A 7050-nucleotide genomic window follows, 5' to 3' on the forward strand; every position below is an offset into this window, starting at 1 on the left:
TGCGGCCATTGTTCTTGGCTTTTCTTGGCCGAGGTGTCTGGTGAGCCATTCGTCCCGGATGCTATGTTTGAAAGCTGCTAGGGCTTCAGCGTCCGGACAGTCGACTATCTGATTCTTTTTAGTAAGAAATCTGTTCCAGAGTTTCCGGGCTGACTCTCCAGGTTGTTGAGTTATATGACTTAGATCGTCTGCATCCGGAGGTCGGACATAGGTCCCTTGAAAATTTGTCCGAAAAGCATCCTCGAGCTCTTCCCAACTTCCTATGGTGTTTTCAGGAAGGCTTTTAAGCCAATGCCGGGCTGGCCCTTTGAGCTTGAGGGGTAAGTATTTTATGGTGTGGAGGTCATCTCCTCTAGCCATGTGTATGTGGAGGATATAATCCTCAATCCAGACTCCAGGGCCTGTTGTTCCGTCGTATGCCTCTATGTTCGGGCTTGAATCCCGCTGGAAATTCATGGTCCAGCACCTCATCGGTGAAACATAGGGGATGTGCGGCGCCCCTGTATTTGGGTGTGCCGCGATGTTCGGATATTTGTTGCGTTGCATTGCTTACTAGAGCTTGCTTTCTTGGCCCGTAGATAGATCTGGTTGGACCGTCTTTTTGATGCGAATCCTTGTGCAGATCACGTGCCGGATTGAGTGCGGCGCCCTTTGTTGCTCGATGTCGGTCATGGGGTCGTCTATCCGACCTGGTGGCTTCCTTGTTTTTTGACTGTGGGGGCTTTAAGGCCTCCTCATGAAATTCCGGTAGTAATTTTCGCTTCGGGTAGCTCTTTGTGTGGTGACTGTCGCCGTACTTGTGTGCGGTGTTGAGTACTTTGCCCCATCTGATTCTGAGTGCATCTTCTGCTGTTCTGAGCTTCCGCTTCTGCTTTTTCAGGCTACGCGCAGTGGCGACGAGCCTTTGGTGGAGGTTCTTCTGCTCCAGTAACTTGTCCGACATGAGGTTGTCCGGACTATTATCTTTGCCGGGGACGGGTTGTTCGGTTTGTTTATCCAAGTTGCCCTGTTCGGACGGTTGCTTGACGGCATGTTCGCCGGTTCGCCCTGCTCTATGGCTGGGTCTCTATCGAGGTGGGGTTTGGCGCGGTGCTTACGCCGCCGCTTTGATTGCTTTTCGAGGGAATGATCCCTTGTTGCGCCCTTTTGATCCTCGTCGTCGTTTCTTTTAGGTGTGTCCACCATGCATACATTGTGTGATGAGGTGGCTTTCTAGTGCCCTATAGGTACTGGTTCGTGGTCATCTCCTTCATCGTCGTCCATACCGTCGATGTCTTCGGAGTCGAAGTCGAGCATGTCAGTTAAATCATCGATAGTGGCTACGAAGTGGGTGGTGGGTGGGATTCGAATTTCTTTGTTGTCCGCATCCCAACCTTGCTGACCATAGTTCGGCCAGGGCTCTCCTGACAAAGAGAGGGACTTTAGTGAATTCAGGATGTCACCAAAGGGCGAGTGCTGAAAGACGTCCGCGGCAGTGAACTCCATGATCGGAGGCCAATTGGGTTCGATCGGAAGGAGTGCAGAAGATTCGGAGTCCGGAAAGGAGTCCGACACCTTGGAGTCACAGGCCTCACAAAGGACTAGGCTGGTATTTTGCTCGATCACTGTAGAGATTGCAGCTTCCGGGGCGGCGTCCAACCGTCCGACCCGACTGGCACGGTCGGCTCCGAGCTAAGGGTCGGAGTGGACGCCTGAGCGGCGCTCTAGGCGCTATCCGGCGGCAGAGCTAGATCATGCCCATCGTGACAGTGCGACGCGCTCGGCCATGGCTCGAATCCGTCGAAGATCAAGTCCCCGCGGATGTCAGCCATGTAGTTCAAACTTCCAAATCTGACCTAATGGCCAAAGGCGTAGCTTTCGATCTACTCCAGATGGCTAAGCAAATTGGCCCGCAGTGCAAAGCCGCCGAACACGAAGATCTGTCCGGGGAGAAAAGTCTCACCCTGGACCGCGTCGTGGTTGATGATCGAAGAAGCCATCGGGCCTAAAGGTGACGACACAGAGGAACTCTCAATGAAAGCACCAATGTCAGTGTCAAAATCGGCAGATCTCGGGTAGGGGGTCCCGAACTGTGCGTCTAGGCGGATGGTAATAGGAGACAAGGGACACAATGTTTTTACCCAGGTTCGGGCCCTCTCGATGGAGATAAAACCCTACTCCTGCTTGATTAATATTAATGATATGGGTAGTACAAGAATTGATCTACCACGAGATCAGAGAGGCTAAACCCTAGAAGCTAGCCTATGGTATGATTGTTGTTCATCCTATGGACTAAAACTCTCCAGTTTATATACACACCGGAGAGGGCTAGGGTTACACAGAGTCGGTTACAATGGGAGGAGATCTTCATATCGTATCGCCAAGCTTGCCTTCCATGCCAAGGAAAGTCCTATCCGGACACGAGACGAAGTCTTCAATCTTGTATCTTCATAGTCCGGGAGTCCGGCCAAAGGTCATAGTCCGGCCATCCGGACACCCCCTAATCCAGGACTCCCTCACAGGGTCTTAATCTAAAAAGAAACCTTTGAGCGGGGCCCTGCTGCACATCTGCGCCTTTATCTCCGTTGTGCCGTATCTTGGAAGGGTGTAGCACGATGATCATCTGTAAAAAAGGAAAAACCTAGGTGAAAGACTTCGTGCGAAGAGTTGGTTAATCTAAATGAACCATGAAAATGCGATATGTTATTTTATTAATAGGGTCGAGCCGAACTATGGGCTTCTTTTTTTGCGAGCAGCCCCTAGCACCACTTATGGGGGTATATCTATCAACCCAAGCTCAGGTTCATCTGGGCTATTACATCTGGTGGGGCGCCGGACTCGTCTAACCGTGTCCATGGTCTTGACGACCGACCATTTATTCTTGTTGGAGGGGCCGCTCAGTGTTCGGCTGCTAGAGCTGCCAATTATTCTTCCGCACCTAAGGAATGCTCTGTATTTCTGCTAACTGTAATGACGCCGCATGGACCGGGCATCTTAAGTTTAAGATAGGCGTAGTGCGGTACTGCATTAAAACGAGCGAGGGCCGTTCTCCCGAGTAGTGCATGATAGCCGCTTCAGAATGGAGCGATGTCGAAGATTAGTTCTTCGCTTCGGAAGTTGTCGGGAGAACTGAATACAACCTCTAGTACTAGAGATCTCGTGCAGCGGGCCTCGACGCCTGGTATCACTCCTTTAAAGGTAGTATTGCTTTGGCTGATTCTTGACGGGTCTATCCCCATTTTGCGGACAGTGTCCTGATATATCAGGTTAAGACTACTGCTGCCGTCCATAAGGACTCGAGTGAGATGGCATCCATCAATTATTGGGTCGAGCACCAGGGCAGCCGATCCTCCGTGCCGGATACTAGTCGGATGATCCCTGCGATCAAAAAGTGATCGGGCAGGCCGACCAAGGATTGAATTTGGGGGCTACAGGCTCTATAGCGTATACGTCTTGGAGTGTGCGTTTGCGCCTTCTCTTTGGAATGTGAGTTGTGTAAATCATATTCACTGTTTTGACTTCTGGTGGGAATTTTTTCTGTCCCCCAGTGTTCGGCTAGCGAGGCTCATCCTTGTCTTCACTTGGCGTCTCCTGCCCCTTGTGTTCGGCATTTAGCTTGCCGGCCTGCTTGAAAACCCAGCACTCTCTATGGGTGTGTTTTGCAGGTTTTTCGGGGGTGCCATGAATCTGACATAACTTGTCTAGATTTAGGCTGAATGGTCCATCTCTACTTTCTTTAAATGGCTTCTTTCGTTGACCGGGTCGAGAGCCCCTGAATCTGGCGTTGACCGTCGTGTTATCTGGGCTGTCTTCATTGTTTCGCCGCTTGTTTTTATTGCGTTGCGGCTTCCCGTTGCCATCCCTGACTTCGGATGTGCCTGGGTTGCTGGTGCCGCTATGGGCCAACCAACTGTCCTAGCCCGCGCAAAAGCGGGTCATAAGGCTTGTTAAGGCTGCCATTGTCCTTGGCTTTTCCTGGCCGAGGTGTCTGGCGAGCCATTCGTCCCGGACATTGTGCTTGAAGGCCACTAAGGCTTCGGCATCCGGGCAGTCGACGATTTGATTCTTCTTAGTAAGAAATATGTTCCAAAGTTTTCGGGCTGACTCTCCAGGCTGTTGAATTATGTGACTTAAGTCATCTACGTCCGAAGGTCGGACATAGGTCCCTTGAAAATTGGCCCTAAAAGCATCCTCAAGTTCTTCCCAACTTCCAATTGAGTTTTCGGGGAGGCTTTTCAACCAGTGCTGAGCTGGTCCTTTCAACTTGAGGGGCAGGTATTTAATGGCGTGGAGATCGTCTCTGCGAGCCATGTGGATATGAACGATAAAGTCCTCAATCTAGACCCCAGGGTCTATCGTTCTGTTGTATGCCTCTATATTCATGGGTTTAAATCCCTCTGGAAATTCATGATCCAGCATCGTACCTCATTGGTGAAGCACAGGGGGTGCGCGGCACCCCTATATTTGGATGTGTCATGGCATGCTGTTGATGGTTGTTGTGTTCGGTGTTGATTCCGAGCTAGTATTCGATCGTACGATTGTTTTGGTGGCTGTGATCCTGCGCTGGAGCATGTTTTCAAGATTCATAAATGGACCTGGCCACACCAGTTTTTTGTCCAGAAGCTCACGTAAATCGTGTGCTGACTTGTGTGTGGCATCATTAGCCGCCCTGTCGCGTCCACGGGGTGGTCGGTCCGGCTGATCGGCCGTATTATTTTTCGGCGGAATGGGCTCTATGGCCTCATCGTCGAATTCGGGCAGCAGCTTGCGCTTTGGGTAGCTCTTTGTGTGGCGATCGTCGCCATATTTCTCTTTAGTGTCAAGCACCTTGGGTAGGGGGCCCCGAACTGTGCGTCTAAGGCTAATGGTAACAGAAGGCGGGGGACACGATGTTTACCCAGGTTCGGGCCCTCTTGATGGAGGTAATACCCTACTACCTGCTTGATTGATCTTGATGATATGAGTATTACAAGAGTTGATCTACCACGAGATCGTAGAGGCTAAACCCTAGAAGCTAGCCTATGACTATGATTGTTGTTGTCCTACGGACTAAACCCTCCGGTTTATATAGACACTGGAGGGGGCTAGGGTTACACAGAGTCGGTTACAGAGAAGGAGATCTACATATCTGAATTGCCAAGCTTGCCTTCCACGCAAAGGAGAGTCCCATCCGGACACGGGACAAAGTCTTTAATCTTGTATCTTCATAGTCCAACACTCCGGCCAAAGTATATAGTCTGGCTGTCCGAGGACCCCTTAATCCCGGACTCCCTCACATATCCACACCCCGTCAATACAAGAAGATCCCTTCAAGGAAGAGCCCCCGCAACCAATAAGTTCAACCGACCCGACTGAGATTGAGGTCCCAGCTATGGTCGATTTGGTCATGGAAGTCTTGGTGATCACACATGACTAGACTGTACCGTACATCGCGTACATTCTCAGGAAGGAGCTCCCAGAGGATGAAGATGAGGCTCGCTAGATAGTCCGTCGATCGAAAGCTTTCACCGTGATAAAAGGGCAACTATACAGAGAAAGTGTCACATGAGTGGCTCAACGTTGCATCACCCCGGAAGAAGGTCAAATGATCCTAAATGATATCCACTCGGGGACTTGTGGTCACCATGCGTCCTCTCGGACCATCGTGTCCAAAGCATATCGAGCGGGATTCTACTGGCCTCGAGCAAATGAGATGGCAAAAGATATAGTCGACAAGTGCGCAGGTTGCCAGTTCTACTCCAACATGTCCCACAAGCAGGCGTCTGCCTTGAAAACTATTCCACTCATCTGGTCGTTTGCAGTTTGGGGGTTGGATATGGTTAGACCCTTTAGGACTGGCAGAAGTGGTTTCACTAATTTGCTTGTAGCAGTCGACAAGTTCACTAAGTGGATCGAAGCCAAGCCCATCAAAAACCTTGACGCAAGCACTGCCATCAGTTTCATCAAGGAGTTGATATTTAGATATGGAGTTCCTCACAGCATTATCATAGATAACGGTCCAACTTTGATTCTGATGAGTTCAAGGTGTTCTGTGCGACCTAAGGCACTCAGGTCGACTATGCGTCAGTCACACACCCGCAGTCGAATGGACAAGCAGAAAGGGTGAATGGTTTGATCCTTCAAGGGTTAAAGCCCCGACTGATGCGCGACCTCAAGTACACTGCTGGAGCTTGGGTGACTGAGTTACCATCCGTCTTATGGGGGCTGCAAACGGCGCCAAACCGGTCGACTGACCGAACCCCTTTCTTCCTGCTGTACGACGCCGAGGCTATGCTCCTGAGCGACTTGCTGCACAATGCCCCCCCGAGTGGAACTCTTCTCAGAAGCTAAGGCGGAGCAGGCACGCGAAGACGCCATTGACCTCCTGGAAGAGGAACGCGAGATGGCTTTGATTCGGTCGACCATCTATCAGCAAGATCTGCGTCGATTCCATGCCCGAAATGTTAGAGGTCGAGCTTTCCAGGAAGGAGACCTTGTGCTCCGAGTGGATTAGAAATGGCCTCACAAGCTTGCTCTGGCCTGGGAAGGTCCCTTCATCATCACCAAGGTGCTTCACAATGGAGCGTACCACATCTACAACATAGCCAAGAATATGGACGAGCCACGCACATGGAACGCAGAGCTGCTTCGTCCTTTCTATACCTAAAATCACTCGACCCGACGAGTTGTAATAAGAGTACTTCAGTTTGCCTACCAAAGACAAGATTTTTACAGTATCTTAACGATTGATTTCTTGTAATCATTTGTGTCCGAATCCCCCAGTGGGTGGCTTAGCCATGAACCTGATTCGCCTAAGTTTAAAAAACACTCCGAGTGGAGAGCAATCCTCCCACTCGGAGGCTTAGCTGTGAGCCCGTACTCGCCTCAGTTAAAAAACATTCTGAGTGGAGAGCAATCCCACCACTAGAGGGCTTAGCTGCGACCCCGAACTCGCCTAAGTTAAAAAACATTCTGAGTGGAGAGCAATCTTCCCACTCGGAGGCTTAGCTGCGACCCGTACTCGCCTAAGTTAAAAAACATTCCGAGTGGAGAGAAATCCTCCCACTCGGAGGCTAAGTTGACCCCGTACTC

The sequence above is a fragment of the Triticum dicoccoides genome, chromosome 1B (genome assembly GCF_002162155.2).
Source record: "Triticum dicoccoides isolate Atlit2015 ecotype Zavitan chromosome 1B, WEW_v2.0, whole genome shotgun sequence".
NCBI lineage: Eukaryota > Viridiplantae > Streptophyta > Magnoliopsida > Poales > Poaceae > Triticum > Triticum dicoccoides.